Raw genomic sequence first — 23,286 nt, 5'->3', positions numbered from 1 at the left:
TTCTAGATGCCCAGCCCAGCCGGAGGACTAAATAAAGCTAGCAGAGGAAAATATTAGTCCTAGCTCACCTCTAGAGAAATACCCCGAAAGGAGACAGAGGCCCCCCACATGTATTGGCGGTGAGTTGAGATGAAATAACAAACGTAGAATGAAAATAGGTTTAGCAAATTTGAGGTCCACTTACTACATAGCAGAAGACAGAAAGGACACTTTCATGGTCAGCTGAAAACCCTATCAAAAAACACCATCCAGAAATTACTTTAAAACTCTGGCATTAACTCATAACACCAGAGTGGCAATTCCCGTTCGCAAGAGCTTTCCAGACACAGTAACGAAACTACAGCTGTGAACTGGAACAAAATGCAAAAACAAACATGGACAAGAGTCCAACTTATCTAGTAGTTGTCTAGGAGCAGGAACAAGCACAGAGAGGCTTCTGATAACATTGTTGACCGGCAAGCAACTAACAGAGCAGCAAGGTTATATAGCGACTCCCACATCTTGATGGGAACAGGTGAACAGAGAAGATGAAGACACCAGTTCAATTCCACCAGTAGCCACCGGGGGAGCCCAGAATCCAAATTCACAACAGTACCCCCCCTCAAGGAGGGGGCACCGAACCCTCACCAGAACCACCAGGGCGATCAGGATGGGCCCTATGAAAGGCACGAACCAGATCGGAGGCATGAACATCAGATGCATTCACCCAAGAATTATCCTCCTGGCCGTATCCCTTCCACTTGACCAGATACTGGAGTCTCCGTCTGGAAACACGAGAGTCCAAGATTTTCTCCACAACGTACTCCAACTCACCCTCAACCAACACCGGAGCAGGAGGCTCAACGGAAGGTACAACCGGTACCTCATACCTGCGCAATAATGAAAAACGTTATGAATAGAAAAGGATGCAGGGAGGTCCAAACGGAAGGAAACAGGGTTAAGAATCTCCAATATCTTATACGGGCCGATAAACCGAGGCTTAAACTTAGGAGAAGAGACCCTCATAGGGACAAAACGAGAAGACAACCACACCAAATCCCCAACAGAAAGCCGAGGACCAACACGACGGTGGCGGTTGGCAAAAAGCTGAGTCTTCTCCTGGGACAACCTCAAATTGTCCACCACCTGCCCCCAGATCTGATGCAATCTCTCCACCACAGCATCCACTCCAGGACAATCCGAAGATTCCACCTGACCAGAGGAAAATCGAGGATGAAACCCCGAATTACAGAAAAACGGGGACACCAAAGTGGCAGAGCTGGCCCGATTATTGAGAGCGAACTCCGCCAATGGCAAAAAAGCAACCCAATCATCCTGGTCAGCAGACACAAAACACCTCAGATATGTCTCCAGGGTCTGATTAATCCGCTCGGTCTGGCCATTCGTCTGAGGATGGAAAGCGGACGAAAAAGATAAATCTATGCCCATCCTAGCACAGAATGCCCGCCAAAATCTAGACACGAATTGGGTCCCTCTGTCAGAAACGATATTCTCAGGAATACCATGCAAACGAACAACATTTTGAAAAAACAGAGGAACCAACTCGGAAGAAGAAGGTAACTTGGGCAGAGGAACCAAATGGACCATCTTAGAAAAACGGTCACACACCACCCAGATGACAGACATCTTCTGAGAAACAGGCAGATCTGAAATAAAATCCATCGAGATGTGCGTCCAAGGCCTCTTAGGAATAGGCAAGGGCAACAACAATCCACTAGCCCGAGAACAACAAGGCTTGGCCCGAGCACAAACGTCACAAGACTGCACAAAGCCTCGCACATCTCGTGACAGGGAAGGCCACCAGAAGGACCTTGCCACCAAATCCCTGGTACCAAAAATGCCAGGATGACCTGCCAACGCAGAAGAATGAACCTCAGAGATGACTCTACTGGTCCAATCATCAGGAACAAACAGTTTATCAGGTGGGCAACGATCAGGTCTCTCCGCCTGAAACTCCTGCAAGGCCCGCCGCAGGTCTGGAGAAACGGCTGACAATACCACTCCATCCTTAAGGATACCTGTGGGCTCAGAGTTACCAGGCGAGTCAGGCTCAAAACTCCTAGAAAGGGCGTCCGCCTTAACATTCTTAGAACCCGGTAGGTATGACACCACAAAATTAAACCGAGAGAAAAATAATGACCAGCGCGCCTGTCTAGGATTCAGGCGCCTGGCGGTCTCAAGATAAATCAAATTTTTGTGGTCAGTCAATACCACCACCTGATGTCTGGCCCCCTCAAGCCAATGGCGCCACTCCTCAAAAGCCCACTTCATGGCCAAAAGCTCCCGATTCCCAACATCATAATTCCGCTCAGCGGGCGAAAATTTACGGGAAAAGAAGGCACAAGGCCTCATCACGGAGCAGTCAGAACTTTTCTGCGACAACACTGCCCCAGCTCCGATCTCAGAAGCGTCGACCTCAACCTGAAAAGGTAGAGCAACATCAGGCTGACGCAACACAGGGGCAGAGGAAAAACGGCGCTTAAGCTCCCGAAAGGCCTCCACAGCATCAGGGGACCAATCAGCAACATCAGCACCCTTCTTAGTCAAATCGGTCAATGGCTTAGCAATATCCGAAAAACCAGCAATAAATCGACGATAAAAGTTAGCAAAGCCCAAAAATTTCTGAAGACTCTTAAGAGAAGAGGGCTGCGTCCAATCACAAATAGCTTGAACCTTGACAGGATCCATTTCAATGGAAGAGGGGGAAAAAATATATCCCAAAAAGGAAATCCTCTGTACCCCAAAAACACACTTAGAACCCTTCACACACAAAGAATTAGACCGCAAAACCTGAAAAACCCTCCTGACTTGCTGGACATGAGAGTCCCAGTCATCCGAAAAAATCAGAATATCATCCAGATACACAATCATAAATTTATCCAAATAATCGCGAAAAATAGTACAACAGTACACAGTCTGGTAATGCATATGAAGTTATTGTGGGTAGCCAGCAAGGGATCATATCCCAAATTGAATAGTACTTAGCTTCCCAACTTCACAGCGGTCATCACAGTCGCCTCGACGCGTTTCCCCGAACTGCGGTTCATCAGGAGGCAGTTCAAAACAGGAACCATTGGAACAAAGATGCAGGTGCCATGATGTATAGCAGACCTGAGGATCCCGGGGAAGGGGAGGTCTATTTATATCAGCAGATTAGCTTTTACTGGTCGGCAATCCCCAGCCAGTATAGTATCCACCCCCTCACTTAGGAAGAACACTGAGCGTCATAATCCATTAGTCAGACATATGGACTTAATTAGTATACACCTGTCTGCAGGTATCTGTGGGTCCCATTCCACAGGTAAAACAGAACAATAATAATCAATTGCATAACATACCGGCAATATGAATCAGATGACCTCCTCAAAAGCACGCCTGTACAACGCCAACGGGCGGCGCCATCTTAGTATAGCAGAGTGCGCTCGCGCAGGACCGACAAACCCGCGCATGCGCACAGTGATAGTGAAACCCAAGTGCGCACGCGCCAGACCGGCAAACTCGCGCACGCGCACCGCACCAAAGGACAAGATGTCAAGCCACACAGCGCACATGAAATCGCCAATCAGGATCTAGAGTGCGCGCGCATATACCATTCTGGCCATCGGTCAGTAGGCAAACAAAATGTGGTATAGAGACATTATGTCAAAGGACTAAATAGCCCAGTATACGGATAACAATATATATAACTGAAAAGCTATACTTATTTTATGAATCTAATGCACACACAAATACCTATAAACATCAGGCTGGTGATCTACATCGGAGGTTTAAGGAGAGGGGATACCCTACAGAAGTTCTGGCAAGATCTTATAAGGAGGCGCTGGGCAGGGACAGATCCCTATTACTGAGAACACAAGAGAAAACAAGGGATGTCTCATGTCCAGTTAGACTGATAGGGACCTTCGATAACCAATCTGAAAGGATACATCAGATTTTGAAAAGACATTGGGGAGTGCTGCGGGCGGATCCAGACTTAAGAGACATTGTTCCACACACACCTGGCATCACGTACAGGAGAGGAAGGTCCATCGGAGATAGACTGGTACACAGCCTGTACCAAAAACCACAACCTAAGGGCACGTGGCTAGATAGGAAACCATTAGGTTTCTACAAGTGTGGTAACTGTACAAAGTGTCAGTATGTAAAACCATCAAGACATTTCACTAGTGCTGCAAATGGGAGGTGTTTTGATATAAGGGACTTTGGTAATTGCCGGTCAGTGGGAGTGGTTTATAAGATCACCTGTCCTTGTCCTTTGGACTATATAGGAAAGACCACCAGAGAGATAAAGACGAGATTTGGGGAACATCTTGGTGACATAAAACACGGTAGAGACACCCCACTGGCCAGGCACGTAAATCAAATACACGGAGGGAGGTTGGAAGGATTAACATTTTGTATGATCGAGTTGTTAAAACCAAGAACTAGAGGGGGGGATTTTGATAAAGCCCTCCTAAAACGTGAGGCGGAATGGATATTTCGGATGCAGTCGGTATCACCGAGGGGACTGAATGAGTCTCTGACCTATACCTGTTTTCTATGATCTCCTTTATTTTGATAACTGTATCTGTTTATTCTGGACTTGTTTTTTGTGCAACTATATATTTATAGGGGGTAAACTGATGTAGGAACTGCTATAAAACTGCATTTCATATTTTGCAGTAGTCTATTGTGATGACTAACATTTAATATATATATATTTTTTATCCCTCTATCATAATATCCTTTTATGCAATATCGGCCTTTATTATCTCTGTAGTCTGTGTCTACATCAAGTAGTACTTTTGGCAACATTATATGCTTTCCTCGTTTGAGACTAATTAAATGTTGGGCTTCGTATACTAGATTTTAGCCTGGTCATTTGTTACATCTGTTGGTACATTTTAGACCCTATCGGGATGTTTCTATTTATTTAGCTCATAGGCATTTATTATTTATCTATAAAATAAGAAGACATTTCCAGTTATATATTGTTGCTTTTACACTGGGCTATACAGCCTCTAGACACAATGCCTCTATAACACGCCTTTATGCGCCTGTTTACCGGGGGCCAGAATGGTATTTGTGTGTGCATTAGATTCATAAAATAAGTATAGCTTTTCAGTTATATATATTGTTATCCGTATACTGGGCTATTTAGTCCTTTGACATAATGTCTCTATACCACATTTTGTTTGCCTACTGACCGATGGCCAGAATGGTATATGCGCGCGCACTCTAGATCCTGATTGGCGATTTCATGTGCGCTGTGTGGCTTGACATCTTGTCCTTTGGTGCGGTGCGCGTGCGCGAGTTTGCCGGTCTGGCGCGTGCGCACTTGGGTTTCACTATCACTGTGCGCATGCGCGGGTTTGTCGGTCCTGCGCGAGCGCACTCTGCTATACTAAGATGGCGCCGCCCGTTGGCGTTGTACAGGCGTGCTTTTGAGGAGGTCATCTGATTCATATTGCCGGTATGTTATGCAATTGATTATTATTGTTCTGTTTTACCTGTGGAATGGGACCCACAGATACCTGCAGACAGGTGTATACTAATTAAGTCCATATGTCTGACTAATGGATTATGACGCTCAGTGTTCTTCCTAAGTGAGGGGGTGGATACTATACTGGCTGGGGATTGCCGACCAGTAAAAGCTAATCTGTTGATATAAATAGACCTCCCCTTCCCCGGGATCCTCAGGTCTGCTATACATCATGGCACCTGCATCTTTGTTCCAATGGTTCCTGTTTTGAACTGCCTCCTGATGAACCGCAGTTCGGGGAAACGCGTCGAGGCGACTGTGATGACCGCTGTGAAGTTGGGAAGCTAAGTACTATTCAATTTGGGATATGATCCCTTGCTGGCTACCCACAATAACTTCATATGCATTACCAGACTGTGTACCATTAATTTACTCTTTGCTGCTATTTACTCTGTAGCCCTTCAGTATATGCCTGAGTGCTAAAAGAGGGTACTAAGTATACCATTGAACAGAATCTATGTGTGGCCATGAGAGACTATTTTGGTCCTAGCTGGTTTTAATAACATTATTATTTTGGTTGTGAACCATTTTTTTTTTTTTTTGGGGGTAATTTTTCTGCCATTCCCCAAGCCATCATTGTCCTATGGTAATTATCTCCTAATCGGACATTAAATGGGGATTGTCTTTATGTGCACCTAATTTATTTTTTTGTGCTTTACTTCATCTCTGCTTAAAGCTTATTGTTTTCCCACCTATAGCTACCCAGGAACATAACAGGGGTAGAAGTGGATAGCCACCGTTGAGTGGGGGCGCCAAATTATTCTATCAGGGTGCCAACCTCCACTGCTAGGTAGGGACAGCAGTTCAGTGCAGGGAGAGCAGTAGGATAGGTGCATTTTTTTCCCCCGTTTTTTTGATCCTGTGTTTTTTCTGTCTTTGTATTTTTTCACTGGGATATATGTATTTTAAAAATTATCTAATAAAGATCATTTTATAAGGGTTTACATGTTCGCACAATTTAAAATTACTCCCTAATTCTAGTAATTGTTTATATTTTCTAATGGAAGAATTTCCAGTCAGAAAAATTCTCTCTCGCTCTCTCTTTTTACTATTGATGCTGCCTATGCAGCATCAATAGTAAAAAGATATAATGTTAAAAATAATAAAAAAAAATTAAAAATTCTGATATTCTTACCTTCCGGCGTCCCCCCGCAGCCTTCCCGATGCTCGCGATGCTCCAAGCAGCTCCCGTTCCCAGTGATGCGTTGCAACATTAACCCAATGATGTAGCGGTCTCGCGAGACCGCTACATCATCACAGGTCATTGCCTCACAAGGCATCACTGGGAACAGGAGCTGTTGGGAGCATCGCGAGCATCGGGATGGCTGCGGGGGACGCCGGAAGGCAAGAATATCATGATTTTTTATTTTTTTTATTATTTTTAACATGGGCTGTGTTGTGTATGCATTTTCGCAGTGAAAAAATGCAGCGAAGACGCATACACAATGTGTGCACATAGACTTAAATTCTGGCAACAACTGCCTCGACGGATCCATAAAAAAATGGACCCAGTGCATCTGTTTTTTTACAATCTGCACAGAATCCGTCTTTTCAACATTTTGACAGATTGTGATTGATTGTAAAAAACGGAAGTGTGAAAGAGGTCTAAGCCTTATTATAGGCTTGTTCTTGTTATGTAGGCTATTATGGCTTTTTAAATGTTTTTATAATTGGAGTATTTTCTTGCATGTGAATAAAGGTACAAATATTTTATTTTCAATATTTTTGAGTGATCCCTGGTATTAGTATGCCTCTTTCTCTCTTCTTGTATGCAGTTCATTGTATTCAGCATACTTAAGGTGATCCTTGCTCACTGGAGTGGTGCCCTCCTCCCTAGTTCTTAACACATTTTTGGGAGGGTATTCCCCTCTCCTTCTGGAGTTTTGGCACACCTGGTTTATATTTTGAAGTGAACTTCAGTAATTGTTGTTATAATAGACTATTTAGTACCTTTTTTGATTTGTTTATTAGCCCGAGAAACAGTCTGGAGTCATAGGGCGCAGGGAATTTTTGATGTTTGGGGCAGTATTGCTCCTGAATATGCTACCAATGATGCTGGTTTTTCCACCATTGCTTGAGAATTGGTTAATCTCCATAAATCACTAACAAAAGTGTGGTGGAATATAAGGAGCTCAGAGGAGTATAAAATAACGGGGTTTATTCCACGTGGCCTCAGGGTGCAGTTATTTCCAGCTTGGGAAGCAGATGAGGATTTTGAAAAGATCTGGGAATAAGGTTTAATCAAATGCTCTCTCATTCCTATGGATTTACTGATTGCTTATGATCAAACACTTCTAGCTAAACTTAAAGATGACATAAAGTCAGGGAAATCAAGTTAAATACCTGATTGATTTAGAAACTTAAGTTATACCATTTAAGCAACAGCTAAAAATCACCATAGATAAATTTGACAGAGAAGTTATCAGTGGCAAAAGGCACAAGTTTCAGCATGATAAATTGGATTTCACCAATAAGCGGCAGTCAAACGGTCACATAGGGGGAATAAATGCCCATCCACCTCAATACCATCTAAAACACTGGGAGAAATCAACATGAGACATGAAGCCTTATCTAGTGATTTTTTGTCTAAGGACACAAGCAACACAGAAGGAGTCACAGAAGGGGTACACGCAGAAACAGGAGCCATAAAAAAGAGGATGGGACACAGAATCTGGTCTCCGCCTAACAAGCGGGAGACAAGATTCAACAAGAGACGGTGACATTTGTTACTCCCACAACCACAATACAGCCAATATCCACCAACACAGGTAATTTACAAATCATCAATCTGTCCTCTTATAATCTTTCTCCTGCAGAAGAGTCATTATTGCAACATGGCCTTTCTTTTGCACCTATGAACACACTCGATAAATTTGTCCTTACCAAGGACATCTATTTGTTCTGTACGCAATTAACATTTAGGCCATGTGCACACGTTCAGTATTTTTCGCGTTTTTTTCACGTTTTTTCGCTATAAAAACATGATAAAAACGCGAAAAAAACGCGAAAAAACGCTTACATATGCCTCCTTTTATTTACACGGTATTCCGCATTTCTTGTGCAAATGTTGCATTTTTTTCCGCGAAAAAATCGCATCGCGGAAAAAAAAGCAACATGTTCATTAAATTTGCGGAATTGCAGGGATTCCGCACACCTAGGAATGCATTGATCTGCTTACTTTCCGCACGGGGCTGTGCACACCATGCAGGAAGTAAGCGGATCATGTGCGGTTGGTACCCAGGGTGGAGGAGAGGAGACTCTCCTCCACGGACTGGGCACCATATAATTGGTAAAAAAATAATAATTAAAATAAAAAATAGTCATATACTCACCTTCGATGGCCCCAGAGTCTTCCCGCCTCAGCGGTGCATGCTGCCGCTTCCGTTCCTATAGATGGTGTGTGTGAAGGACCTGCGATGACGTCGCGGTCTTGTGATTGGTCACGTGACCGCTCATGTGACCGCGACGTCATCGAAGGTCCTGCACACACACCATCTATAGGAACGGACGCCGCTGAGGAGATCGGCTGTCTGCAGGTTAGTATAACCATTTTTTTAATTTTTTTTATTATTTTTAAACATTCTATCTTTTACTATTGATGCTGCATAGGCAGCATCTATAGTAAAAAGTTGGTCACACTTGTCAAACACTATGTTTGACAAGTGTGACCAACCTGTCAGTCAGTTTTCCAAGCGATGCTACAGATCGCTTGGAAAACTTTAGCATTCTGCAAGCTAATTTCGCTTGCAAAATGCTAAAAAAAACCGCAAAAAAAACGGGAAAAAAACGCAAAAATAAAAATGCGGATTTCTTGCAGAAAATTTCCGGTTTTCTTCAGGAAATTTCTGCAAGAAATCCTGACGTGTGCACATACCCTTAAATTATTGTATCATCAACCTTCCCTACTAGAACAATTACCCAGTGATAAACAACAGGCTCTCCAGGACTTGATTGAACTGATGCAGGAGAATGATAGCATTGACACCAGGAGGAGGTTTGCTGGATGGATTCCATCACAAGCAACACCCTCCTTCACTCTATTCCCAGCAGTACAGATTTTTTTCAGCAATGTCTGCAAAGACATTCAGGACCTACGTGTTGATAAGTACAAACAAAATAACCTAAGCACCTCTGAAAGCATTGTTTGATTTACAGAATAAGGGTACTGTCACACAGTGCAATTTTGATCGCTACGATGGTACGATTCGTGACGTTCTAGCGATATCGTTACGATATCGCAGTGTCTGACACGCAGCAGCGATCAGGGACCCTGCTGAGAATCGTACGTCGTAGCAGATCGTTTGGAACTTTCTTTCGTCGCTGGATCTCCCGCTGTCATCGCTGGATCGTTGTGTGTGACAGCGATCCAGCGATGCGTTCGCTGGTAACCAGGGTAAACATTGGGTAACTAAGCGCAGGGCCGCGCTTAGTAACCCGATGTTTACCGTGGTTACCAGCGTAAAAGTTAAAAAAAACAAACCGTACATGCTCACCATCTGATGTCCGTCAGGTCCCTTGCAGTCTGCTTCCTGCTCTGACTGTGAGCGCCGGCCGGAAAGTGAGAGAAGATCACAGCGGTGACGTCACCGCTGCGCTCTGCTCTCACTGTACGGCTACACTCAGTCAGAGAGGGAAGCAGACGGCAAGGGACCTGACGGACATCAGATGGTGAGCATGTACGGTTTTTTTTTTTTACTTTTACGCTGGTAACCACGGTAAACATCGGGTTACTAAGCGCGGCCCTGCGCTTAGTAACCCGATGTTTACCCTGGTTACCAGCGAACCTCGGCATCACTCCAGTGCCGTGATTGCAAAGTGTGACCGCAGTCTACGACGCTGGAGCGATACTCATACGACGCTGCGACGTCACGGATCGTGCCGTCGTAGCGACGAAAATTGCACGGTGTGACAGTACCCTAAGAAAGAGTTCATTATTCGAGAAGCTGACCAAGGTGGTAATTCGGTATTGTGGCCACATGGTCTGTACACTAATGAGGTAAAACATCAATTACAGGATGAGTCATGTTATTCTATTTTACCATCAGATCGACTTCACACTTCAAGGACAAATTGGATTCCCTGATCTGGCGGGCATCTCACTACAACGTTTTCAGCAAGAAGAAGGTGGCAGTTTTTAACCACAGATAATCCAGTGGTACCGACCCTCTATCTGATACTCAAGGTCCACAGATCCCTAATGAATCTGCCAGGTAGGCCTATAGTCTCTGGAATAGGGGGTTTGTTTGATCGTCCATGCATATTCTGTGGTGCAACGTAACATTGGCAGATGGTGCGAGACATGATGTCCCAGTTGTGTTCACTCGGATTCAGGTCTGGGGAATGGGCGGGCCAGTCCATAGCTTTAATGCCTTCATCCTGCAGGAACTGCTGACACACTCCAGCCACATGAGGTCTGGCATTTTCTTGCATTAGGAGGAACCCATGGCCAACCGCACCAGCATATGGTCTCACAAGGGGTCTGAGGATCTCATCTCGGTACCTAATAGTAATCAGGCTACCTCTGGCAAGCACATGGAGGGCTGTGTGGGCCTCCAAATGCCACCCCACACCAGTACTGACCCACTGTCAAACCGGTCATGCTGAATGATATGGCAGGCAGCAGATCATCAAGAGCACAGGGCACCAGTGGCGAATTTGCCAATCCTGGTGTTCTGTGGAAAATGCCAAGCGTCCTGCACGGTGTTGGGCTTTGAGCACAACCCACAATCTGTGGAAGTCGGGCACTCAGACCATCCTCATGGAGTCGGTTTCTAACCGTTTGTGCAGACACATGCATATTTGTTGCCTGCTGTGGGTCATTTTGCAAGGCTCTGGCAGTGCTCCTCCTGTTCCTCCTAGCACAAAGGTTGAGATAGCGGTCCTGCTGCTGGGTTGTTGCCCTCATACGGGCCCCTCCACATCTCCTGGTGTGCTGGCCTGTCTCCTGGTAGTGCCTCCATCCTCTGGACTCTACGCTAACAGACACAGCAAACCTTCTTGCCATAGCTCTCATTGATGTGCCATCCTGAATGAGCTGCACTACCTGAGCCACTTGTGTGGGTTGTAGAGTCTCATGCTACCATGAGTGTGAAAGCACAACCAACATTCAAAAGTGACCAGAACATCAGCCAGAAAGCATTGGCACTGAGATGCGGTCTGTGGTTCCCACCTGCAGAACCACTCCTTTATTGAGTGTGTCTTGATAATTGCCAGTAATTTCCATCTGCTGTCTATTCCATTTGCACAACAGCATGTGAAATTGATTGTCAAAAAGTTTTGCTTCCTGAGTGGACAGTTTCATTTCACAGAAGTTTGATTTACTTGGAGTTATATTCTGTTTTTTAAGTGTTCCCTTTATTTTTTTGAGCAGTGTATATTTTTGTCAATCAAATATTGATTTATAGAAATTATATATTTTTTAAATATTTTTATAATTATTTAAAACCATTTTTTTAAACTTTTTTTTTAAACTTTTTTACTTTGTCCCAATATGGGACTATCATTTTTTCCAGGCTGATCGCTTGTACAAGATGGGGATGCAGCAGCATCCCCATACTGTAGAAACGGTCAGCTCTGCACTGACAGAGAAGCTTGCTCATCATGAACTGGGCATGATCAGTAAGTTTTCTATCTCTAATCACCCGGATGTCGTCATCACGCCACAGGGTCTCCGATCCAAAGGCAGAGGGGCTAACCTCTGTCAGCTTTAATAGGTTAAAGTGTCGGGAGCAATGTGTGACCGACCTTTCCTGGCACTTAGCTGTCAGAATCAGTGTGCGCAGGTGATCACAATGTCATAATAATATATTCCTGGTCAGATAGGCACAGGGCACAGGGTTAATATTTTTTCCAGTCAAATCCATTTTAAGTGCGGTTTTGTATGTTTTAAGGTTAGTCCGTAAAAGTGATGTAATTCTCTGACAATATTGTTCTCAGCACCACCCTGGGAATCAGAGATGCTTCCAGAGGCCTTCCGTATGCTGTTCCCATGCAATTTCAGTGCTGTTTACATTGTTTTCAGCATTTTTAGACTCCCCCCCCCCCCCCCCCCCAGACCTCCGGCGGAGCACTGGAAAAATGCACCAGTTTCTCTTTTAATTTCCGCTATGCTCGTTTCTCATGTCGAGCACCCGGGCATTACGATTTGATCAACACGAGTAATGAGTATCCAAGCATTTTATTGGTCGCTCATCACAAATCTTCATGTAAAATAGGTAAGTATTTCATAATAGTTTTTTTTATTTGATGAAACTGAGGATCATATTGTAAAGAAAGTGCAAGGTTTTTTTTTAGGTGTGGAAGCATTGTTTCTGGGCTCAGGAATTTTGATTTACTTGGTTCTATTCTTGTTCTCTATGATTTTGGAATCTCAATTTAAAGCCCAGGATGGAGAGCCTCTATCTTTAAGTATTTATGTTTTTTAAAAGATGGGAAGAAAGATGTAATTTAAACCAAATTATGGAAAGCATGTATCAGACCCTAGCACTATCATTTCAGCTAGCTATGTTTTACCTTGAAACACTGCATCATTTCAGAGAAAAGCATACATGTCAGAGCCATCCATGGAGCTTGCCACTTGGGACACAAGGCAGGTTCTCCCAACCTCATTCCCCTTAAGTGACAGAACTCACCCTTTGTACATACTTTGCTGCCTGTCATGTGCTGCCCAGCCTTTGTACACCATCAATTTTTAAGGATTTAATCAAGCTGACTGTCACACTTCTCTGCCAAAAAAATTAACATTATGAAAGTGACACAAATATTTATCAATGCCAAATTTAATGCTTTTTGAGACTGAAGTCCTGATTCATCAAAGCATTTTTTGCCATAAATCTATTGTAAAACACTTTAAAAATTTGAAAACAACTGTCAACTTTTGGCATTTATACAATACTAGATGGTGGCCAGATTCTAATGCATCGGGTATTCTAGAATATGTATGTAGTTTATTTATGAAGTTTTCAGAATAATGCAATTTATACACAGGATTCGGCTGGCCGGGCACGACCAATTAGCGAAGCGTGGTTCAAATTCCGCACCAATTTGCGGCCGGATTGCGCCTGTCGCTGATTGTTCACGGCCGGGCGTGACCAATCAGTGAAGCCAGGGCCGGCTCCAGATTTTTGAGGGCCCCGGGCAAAAGAGTCTCAGTGGGCCCCCCTCTTTAACACATACCACAATTCATGATGCACAGATACAGCAGAGAAATATACCACAGCTAAGTAGCATATAACACAGCCCACATAGCATATAGCACAGCCACGTAGCATATAGCACAGCCACGTAGCATATAGCACAGCCACGTAGCATATAGCACAGCCACGTAGCATATAACACAGCCATGTAGCATATAGCACAGCCACGTAGTATATAGCACAGCCCACTTAGTATAAAGCACAGCCCATGCAGTATATAGCGCAGCCCACGCAGTGTATAACACAGCCCATGTATTATATAGCACAGCCCACGCAGTGTATAACACAGCCCACGTAGTATATAACTGTTGTGAATTTGCTTTTTGCTCCCTCTAGTGGTTACTAGTTTTTTGACTCTGGTTTTTCTGTCATTCCTTTTATCCGCACCTGGGTCGTTAGTTAGGGGTGTTGCTATATAAGCTCCCTGGACCTTCAGTTCAATGCCTGGCAACGTAGTTATCAGAGCTAGTCTGCTGTGCTCTTGTCTACTGATCCTGGTTCCAGTTATATCAGCTAAGTCTGCCTTTTGCTTTTTGCTATTTGTTTTGGTTTTGTATTTTTGTCCAGCTTGTTCCAAATCTATATCCTGACCTTTGCTGGAAGCTCTAGGGGGCTGGTGTTCTCCCCCCGGACCGTTAGACGGTTCGGGGGTTCTTGAATTTCCAGTGTGGATTTTGATAGGGTTTTTGTTGACCATATAAGTTACCTTTCTTTATTCTGCTATCAGTAAGCGGGCCTCTCTGTGCTAAACCTGGTTCATTTCTGTGTTTGTCATTTCCTCTTACCTCACCGTCATTATTTGTGGGGGGCTTCTATCCAGCTTTGGGGTCCCCTTCTCTGGAGGCAAGAAAGGTCTTTGTTTTCCTCTACTAGGGGTAGCTAGATTCTCCGGCTGGCGCGTGTCATCTAGAATCAACGTAGGAATGATCCCCGGCTACTTCTAGTGTTGGCGTTAGGAGTAGATATATGGTCAACCCAGTTACCACTTCCCTATGAGCTGGATTTTTGTATTCTGCAGACTTCCACGTTCCTCTGAGACCCTCGCCATTGGGGTCATAACATATAACACAGCCCACACAGTGTATAACAGCCCACATATTATATAGCACAGCCCACACAGTGTATAACACAGCCCACGCAGTATATAGCACAGCCCGCCCATGTAGTATATAACACAGCCACGTAGTATATAGCACAGCTCACGCAGTATGTAACACAGCCACATACTGTAGTATATTGCCCAGCCACATAATATATTGCACAGCTACATAGTATATAGCACAGCTCACGTAGTATATAGCACAGCTCACACAGTATATAACACAGCCGCGTAGAATATTGCCCAGCCACGTAATATATTGCACAGCACACATACTGTAGTATATAGCACTGAGACACAGTATATAACACAGCTCACACAGTATATAACACAGGCCATGTAGTATATAGCACAGCCCACGTAGTATATAGCACAGAGACACAGTATATAGCACAGAGACGTAGTTTATAACACAGCCCACGCAGTATATAGCAATGTGGGCACCATATCCCTGTTAAAAAAAAGAATTAAAATAAAAAAAAGTTATATACTCACCTTCCGGCGCCCTCTGATCCAGGCGAGGCGTTTAGCGATGCTCCTTGCGACGCTCCGGTCTCAAGAATGCATTGCAGTCTTGCGAGAGGATGACGTAGGGGTCTCGCGAGAACGCTACGTCATCATCTCGCGAGACCGCAATGCATGGCCCGGAGCATTGCGAGGAGCGGGAAAGGCACCGGAAGGTGAGTATATAATGATTTTTTATTTTTTTATTATTTTTAACATTAGATCTTTTTACTATTGATGCTGCATAGGCAGCATCAATAGTAAAAAGTTGGTCACACAGGGTTAATAGCAGCGTTAACGGACTGCGTTACACTGCGGCATAACGCGGTGTAATGCAGCCATTAACCCTGTATGAGCGCTGATTGGAGGGGGCACTGACGGAGAGTATGAAGGGGCGAATTTGCAGCCGGACTGTGCCCATCACTGATTGGTTCAGCGACCATTCATGGACCATTCAGCGACGCGGGATTTCCATGACAGACAGACAAACAGACGGAAGTGTCCCTTAGACGATTATATGTATAGATTCCGTCAGATCTGCCGAAGCGGCTGGAGCCAGAAGGTATGGGATGTGCTGAAGCAAAATTGCTCAAATGCAACCCTATTTTAGTCAGGAAACTTATGCCCGAAATGTACTTCAGCACTAGAATGGAGAAACATGCGTGATGAGGCCTGGACCAGTGATAAGATGCGCCTAATACATTAGTTGAATAAAGTGTAAAGGTGCATTAAGAACTAGTTATAGGTTTCATAAGTATAAGAAAGGGAGTAAGAAGGTAGTAAAATGGAGACTCACCTTGATGAGTTGCGCTATACTGGGCACAATTCCAATGAAGGCATATAGCAAACAAAGCTGTATGGATTCCTGCCAGTGTCTAAGCTCCTCAGTCAGGTGTGAAAAGCACTGCTGGGATGCTAATATAGATTCACTAATATAGTATGTTACAGTATTACAATAGTCAATACTGTGTGAGCAGACACATCAAAGGCTCAGGCATCAGCAATGGATGAAAAATCCTTTTAATGGTGGATGTCTAAAAGAGGATTTCATAGCTCACAGGCCTCTTTTTTGAGTTCAAGAGACATAAATCTTATCATGAGACTTAAATCACATTCATAATTTTTACAATAGATGTCAGTTCCCTCTGCAAAATGAACAAACCTTGCAAAAACATTTGAAATCAGATATAAAAACATTGGATATTGCAATTGTCCATATAAAAAAAAAAGAAATAACCCCACACAGTTGTGTGAAAAAGTATTTGCCCCGTTCGTGATTTCTTGAATTCTTTTGCATACTTGGCACACTTAACTGTTTCAGATCACCTAACAAATTAAAATATTGGACAAAGATAGCACAAGTAAACACAAAATGCAGTTTTTAAATGAAGGTCTTTATTATTAAGGGAAAAAGAAATCCAAACCTACAGGGCCCTGTGTGAAAAAGTGATTGCCCCCACTAAAACCTAAAAACTGGTTCGGCCACCCTCAGCAGCAACAACTGCAATCGAGTGTTTGCAATAACTGACAATGATTCTTTTACAGCTCTGGAGGAATTTTGTCCCACTCATCTTTGCAGAATTGTTGTAATCCAGCCACTTTGGAGAGTTTCCATTCATGAACTGCCTTTTTAAGTTCTTGTCACAACATCTCAATTTAATTAAGGTCAGGACTTTGACTAGGCCACTCCAAAGTTCAAATTATGGACTGCTGGTGTGTTTTGGATCATTGTCCTTCTGCTTAACCTAAGTGTGCTTAAGGTTGAGGTCATGAATAGATAGCCAGATATTCTCCACCAGGATTTTTTGGTAGACAGCAGAATTCATGATTCCATTTACCACATCAAATCTTTGAGGTCCTGAAGCAGCAAAACAGCCCCACCACAGCCTATCACCACCCTATATAAGTGTTGGTATGGTTTTCCTTTTCTGAAATGCTGTCTTACATCTACAGCAGATGTAAAGGGATATACACCTTACAAAAAGTTTAACTTTTGTCTCATCAGTCAACAGAGTATTCTTACAAAAGTCTTGGGGATCATCATTATGTTTTCTGGCAAAACTGAGATAAGCCTTTATGTTCTTATTGCTCAGCAGTGGATTTCGTCTTGGAACTCTGCCATGCTGGACATTTTTGCCCAGTCTCTTTCTTATGATGGAGTCATGAAAAATGACCTTAAAGGGACTCTGTCACCCCTCCAGCCGTTAGAAACTAAAAGAGCCACCTTATGCAGCAGTAATGCTGCATTCTGACAAGGTTGGTCTTTTAGTTATTGGTGCAGTCAAAGCAGAAATAAAGCATTTTATAATTTCGCAAAAATACCTGTATTTAGCCCTGGAGGCACGTCTTAACCCGGCTGCTGCACACGCCACACTGCCGTCACTCAAGGCCTCTTTGGCCCCGGGCGCCGCCCCCTCCGCGCTGTTTTCCAATGAAATCCGGCGCCTGCGCTGTTTTGTTCTGCCTGGGGCAGGCGCAGTGAGCGCTGCCCATCTGACCTCAGATGCAGTCTCGCAGACTGCGCCTGTGCGGCCACCCAGCTTGTGAATCCCAGCCCCGCAGTGTGTTATGCATTATGCACAGTGCGGGGCTGGGATTCCTGGGCATGCGCACTGCGTGTGTCAGCCACTCACCCAGGTCCCCCGCCTTACAGCATGTGTAATTATCTTCAGCTGATCGAGACTGCATCAGAGGTCAGACGGGCAGCACTCACTGTGCCTGCCCCAGGCAGAACAAAACAGCGCAGGTGCCGGATTTGATTTGAAAACAGCGTGGAGGGGGCGGCGCCCGGTGCTGAAGAAGCCTTGAGTGACGGCAGTGTGGCGTGTGCAGCAGGGGGGTTAAGACCTGCCTCCAGGACTAAAGACAGGTATTTTTGCGAAATTATAAAATGCTTTATTTCTGCTTTGACTGCACCAATAACTAAAACAGCCACCTTGTCAGAATGCAGCATTACTGCTGCACAAGATGGCTCTTTTAGTTTCTAATGGCTGGAGGGGGTGACAGAGTCCCTTTAACTGAGGCAAGTGAGGCCTGCAGTTCTTTGGATGTTGTTGTTGGGTCTTTTGTGACCTCTTAGACGTGTTGTCGCTGCTCTCTTGGGGTAAATTCGGCCACTCCTAGGAAGGTTCACTGTTCCATGCTTTTGCCATTTATGGATAATGGCACTCACTGTGGTTCGCTGGAGTCCCAAAGTTTTAGAAATGACTTTATAGCTAGGAATGAGCGAACATGCTCAATGATACTCGGTTATCACCTGAGTATCACAGTGCTCGGATTATAGGCAAGTAACGGGCTGTGTTCTATGTAAAAACGTCCCCTCATTTTTTGCACCTGTTACACAACCCGTAAGCATTGGTGCCTGTGTGTCACTATAATGCCGTAACCATCTTGGTTGTGGCATTACTGTGAATGGCTGGGCCGGTGACATCGTCAAGGGATATAAAGGAACAGGCGTTGCCTGGCTCGGCACACTGATGTCATTGCACAACTCTGTGCCACTTCATATTGAAGAGAGAGAGCTTGTCTGGGCCTGTGTGTGCACAGTATAACGAATCAGAGACCTACAGTGTTGATACTTTAGCTAAAGCTGAGCGATCATACTAATAGCTCTTCTAAGGGATAATTGTTTGCTTTGCTGTTTGTATCACATACAATCTGCATTTAGCCTAGGGAGGGAGAGAGCATAGCAGGAGCAGGGAGAGTGGCTGAATACAATCAATAGACAGGAATTAGGGCTGTGCAGTCCATTGCCAAATATATACTGAATATATTTTGATCCATGAAGTATTTCGTGATTTGTGTTACTTTTTTGTATTGTACAACTCTAAAAAAAATTGTTAAACACTTTCCTGGGTTACATTTCTTACCCATACACTATTCTGTGTTCTGGATTATTTATTTTTTTACTTAAAAAGTGTTTCAAAATTTTGTTGATTAAAATTTGCTACCCATACAGTATTATGTGGTCTGGCGTACATTTCTGAGATCTATAAAACTAAAGAAAGGTATACAATCCTTAACGAACAAAGCCACATTATGCCACAGTGGATCCGAGTAAACAATTAAAGGGTCCCTGTGTAAGCGATAAGGACTACTGTGTCGTGATTCTCAATGGCGAGAGAACATAGCCCAGCATATATGAGAACTAGCTCTTGGAAGATGGAAACTATACTGACCATGAACTAAACCTGCCGCACAACTAGAAGTGGCCGGGTAGCATGCCTACATTTTTTTATCCCTAGATGCCCAGCGCCAGCCGGAGAACTACCTAATCCTAGCAGAGGAAAAGACAGTCCTGGCTCACCTCTAGAGAAATTTTCCCAAAAGGCAGATAGAGGCCCCCACATATATTGGCGGTGATTTTAGATGAAATGACAAACGTAGTATGAAAATAGGTTTAGCAAAAATCGAGGTCCGCTTACTAAATAGCAAGAAGACAGAAAGGGCACTTTCATGGTCAGCAGAAAACTCTATCAAAACACCATCCAGAAATTACTTTAAGACTCTAGCATTAACTCATAACACCAGAGTGGCAATTTCCGCTCACAAGAGCTTTCCAGACACAGTAACGAAACAGCAGCTGTGAACAGGAACAAAATGCAAAAACACACAAGGACAAAAGTCCAACTTAGCTGGGAGTTGTCTAGTAGCAGGAACATGCACAGAAAGGCTTCTGATTACATTGTTGACCGGCATGAAACTGACAGAGGAGCAAGGTTATATAGCGACTCCCACATCCTGATAGGAGCAGGTGAACAGAGGGGATGATGCACACAAGTACAATTCCACAAGTGGCCACCGGGGGAGCCCAGAATCCAATTTCACAACAGTACCCCCCCCTCAAGGAGGGGGCACCGAACCCTCACCAGAACCACCAGGGCGATCAGGATGAGCCCTATGAAAGGCACGGACAAGATCGGAGGCATGAACATCAGAGGCAGTGACCCAAGAATTATCCTCCTGACCGTATCCCTTCCATTTGACCAGATACTGGAGTTTCCGTCTGGAAACACGAGAGTCCAAGATCTTTTCCACAACGTACTCCAACTCACCCTCAACCAACACCGGAGCAGGAGGCTCAACGGAAGGCACAGCCGGTACCTCATACCTGCGCAACAATGACCGATGAAAAACATTATGAATCGAAAAGGATGCAGGGAGGTCCAAACGGAAGGACACAGGGTTAAGAATCTCCAATATCTTGTACGGGCCGATGAACCGAGGCTTAAACTTAGGAGAAGAAACCCTCATAGGGACAAAACGAGAAGACAACCACACCAAGTCCCCAACACAAAGCCGAGGACCAACACGACGATGGCGGTTGGCAAAAAGCTGAGTCTTCTCCTGGGACAACTTCAAATTGTCCACCACCTGCCCCCAAATCTGATGCAACCTCTCCACCACAGCATCCACTCCAGGACAATCCGAAGATTCCACTTGACCGGAGGAAAATCGAGGATGAAACCCCGAATTACAGAAAAACGGGGACACCAAGGTGGCAGAGCTGGCCCGATTATTGAGGGCGAACTCCGCCAAAGGCAAAAAAGCAACCCAATCATCCTGATCCGCAGACACAAAACACCTCAAATATGTCTCCAAGGTCTGATTAGTCCGCTCGGTCTGGCCATTAGTCTGAGGATGGAAAGCAGACGAAAAAGACAAATCTATGCCCATCCTAGCACAGAATGCCCGCCAAAATCTAGACACGAATTGGGTCCCTCTGTCAGAAACGATATTCTCCGGAATACCATGCAAACGAACAACATTTTGAAAAAACAGAGGAACCAACTCGGAAGAAGAAGGCAACTTAGGCAAGGGAACCAGATGGACCATCTTAGAGAAACGGTCACACACCACCCAGATGACAGACATCTTATGAGAAACAGGCAGATCCGAAATAAAATCCATCGAGATGTGCATCCAAGGCCTCTTCGGGATAGGCAAGGGTAACAACAATCCACTAGCCCGAGAACAACAAGGCTTGGCCCGAGCACAAACGTCACAAGACTGCACAAAGCCTCGCACATCTCGTGACAGGGAAGGCCACCAGAAGGACCTTGCCACCAAATCCCTGGTACCAAAGATTCCAGGATGACCTGCCAACGCAGAAGAATGAACCTCAGAGATGACTCTACTGGTCCAATCATCAGGAACAAACAGTCTACCAGGTGGGCAACGATCAGGTCTATCCGCCTGAAACTCCTGCAAGGCCCGCCGCAGGTCTGGAGAAACGGCAGACAATATCACTCCATCTTTAAGGATACCTGTGGGCTCAGAATTACCAGGGGAGTCAGGCTCAAAACTCCTAGAAAGGGCATCCGCCTTAACATTCTTAGAACCCGGTAGGTAAGACACCACAAAATTAAACCGAGAGAAAAACAACGACCAGCGCGCCTGTCTAGGATTCAGGCGCCTGGCAGACTCAAGGTAAATTAAATTTTTGTGGTCAGTCAATACCACCACCTGATGTCTGGCCCCCTCAAGCCAGTGACGCCACTCCTCAAAAGCCCACTTCATGGCCAAAAGCTCCCGATTCCCAATATCATAATTCCGCTCGGCGGGCGAAAATTTACGGGAAAAAAAAGCACAAGGTCTCATCATGGAGCAGTCGGAACTTCTCTGCGACAACACCGCCCCAGCTCCGATTTCAGAAGCGTCGACCTCAACCTGAAAAGGAAGAGCAACATCAGGCTGACGCAACACTGGGGCGGAAGAAAAGCGGCGCTTGAGCTCCCGAAAGGCCTCCACAGCATCAGGGGACCAATCAGCAACATCAGCACCCTTCTTAGTCAAATCAGTCAATGGTTTTACAACATCAGAAAAACCAGCAATAAATCGACGATAAAAGTTAGCAAAGCCCAAAAATTTCTGAAGACTCTTAAGAGAAGAGGGTTGCGTCCAATCACCAATAGCCTGAACCTTGACAGGATCCATCTCGATGGAAGAGGGGGAAAAAATGTATCCCAAGAAGGAAATCTTTTGAACCCCAAAAACACACTTAGAACCCTTCACACACAAGGAATTAGACCGCAAAACCTGAAAAACCCTCCTGACCTGCTGGACATGAGAGTCCCAGTCATCCGAAAAAATCAGAATATCATCCAGATACACAATCATAAATTTGTCCAAATAATCGCGGAAAATGTCATGCATAAAGGACTGGAAGACTGAAGGGGCATTTGAAAGACCAAAAGGCATCACCAAATACTCAAAATGGCCCTCGGGCGTATTAAATGCGGTTTTCCACTCATCCCCCTGCTTGATTCGCACCAAATTATACGCCCCACGGAGATCAATCTTAGAGAACCACTTGGCCCCCTTTATACGAGCAAACAAATCAGTAAGCAGTGGTAACGGATATTGATATTTAACCGTGATTTTATTCAAAAGTCGATAATCAATACACGGCCTCAAAGAGCCGTCTTTCTTAGACACAAAGAAAAAACCGGCTCCTAAGGGAGATGACGAAGGACGAATATGTCCCTTTTCCAAGGACTCCTTTATATATTCTCGCATAGCCGCGTGTTCAGGCACAGACAGATTAAATAAACGACCCTTAGGGTATTTACTACCCGGGATCAAGTCTATGGCACAATCGCACTCCCGGTGCGGAGGTAGTGAACCAACCTTGGGTTCTTCAAAAACGTCACGAAAGTCAGACAAGAATTCAGGAATCTCAGAGGGAATAGATGATGAAATGGAAACCAAAGGTACGTCCCCATGAGTTCCTTTACATCCCCAGCTTAACACAGACATAGCTCTCCAGTCGAGGACTGGGTTATGAGATTGCAGCCATGGCAATCCCAGCACCAAAACATCATGTAGATTATACAGCACCAGAAAGCGAATAACCTCCTGGTGATCCGGATTAACACGCATAGTCACTTGTGTCCAGTATTGTGGTTTATTACTAGCCAATGGGGTGGAGTCAATCCCTTTCAGAGGTATCGGAGCCTCCAATGGCT

Source organism: Ranitomeya variabilis, chromosome 1, assembly GCF_051348905.1.
Source record: "Ranitomeya variabilis isolate aRanVar5 chromosome 1, aRanVar5.hap1, whole genome shotgun sequence".
Lineage (NCBI taxonomy): Eukaryota > Metazoa > Chordata > Amphibia > Anura > Dendrobatidae > Ranitomeya > Ranitomeya variabilis.
The sequence above is the reverse complement of the archived record's forward strand: the minus strand, read 5'-3'. Positions refer to the sequence as shown.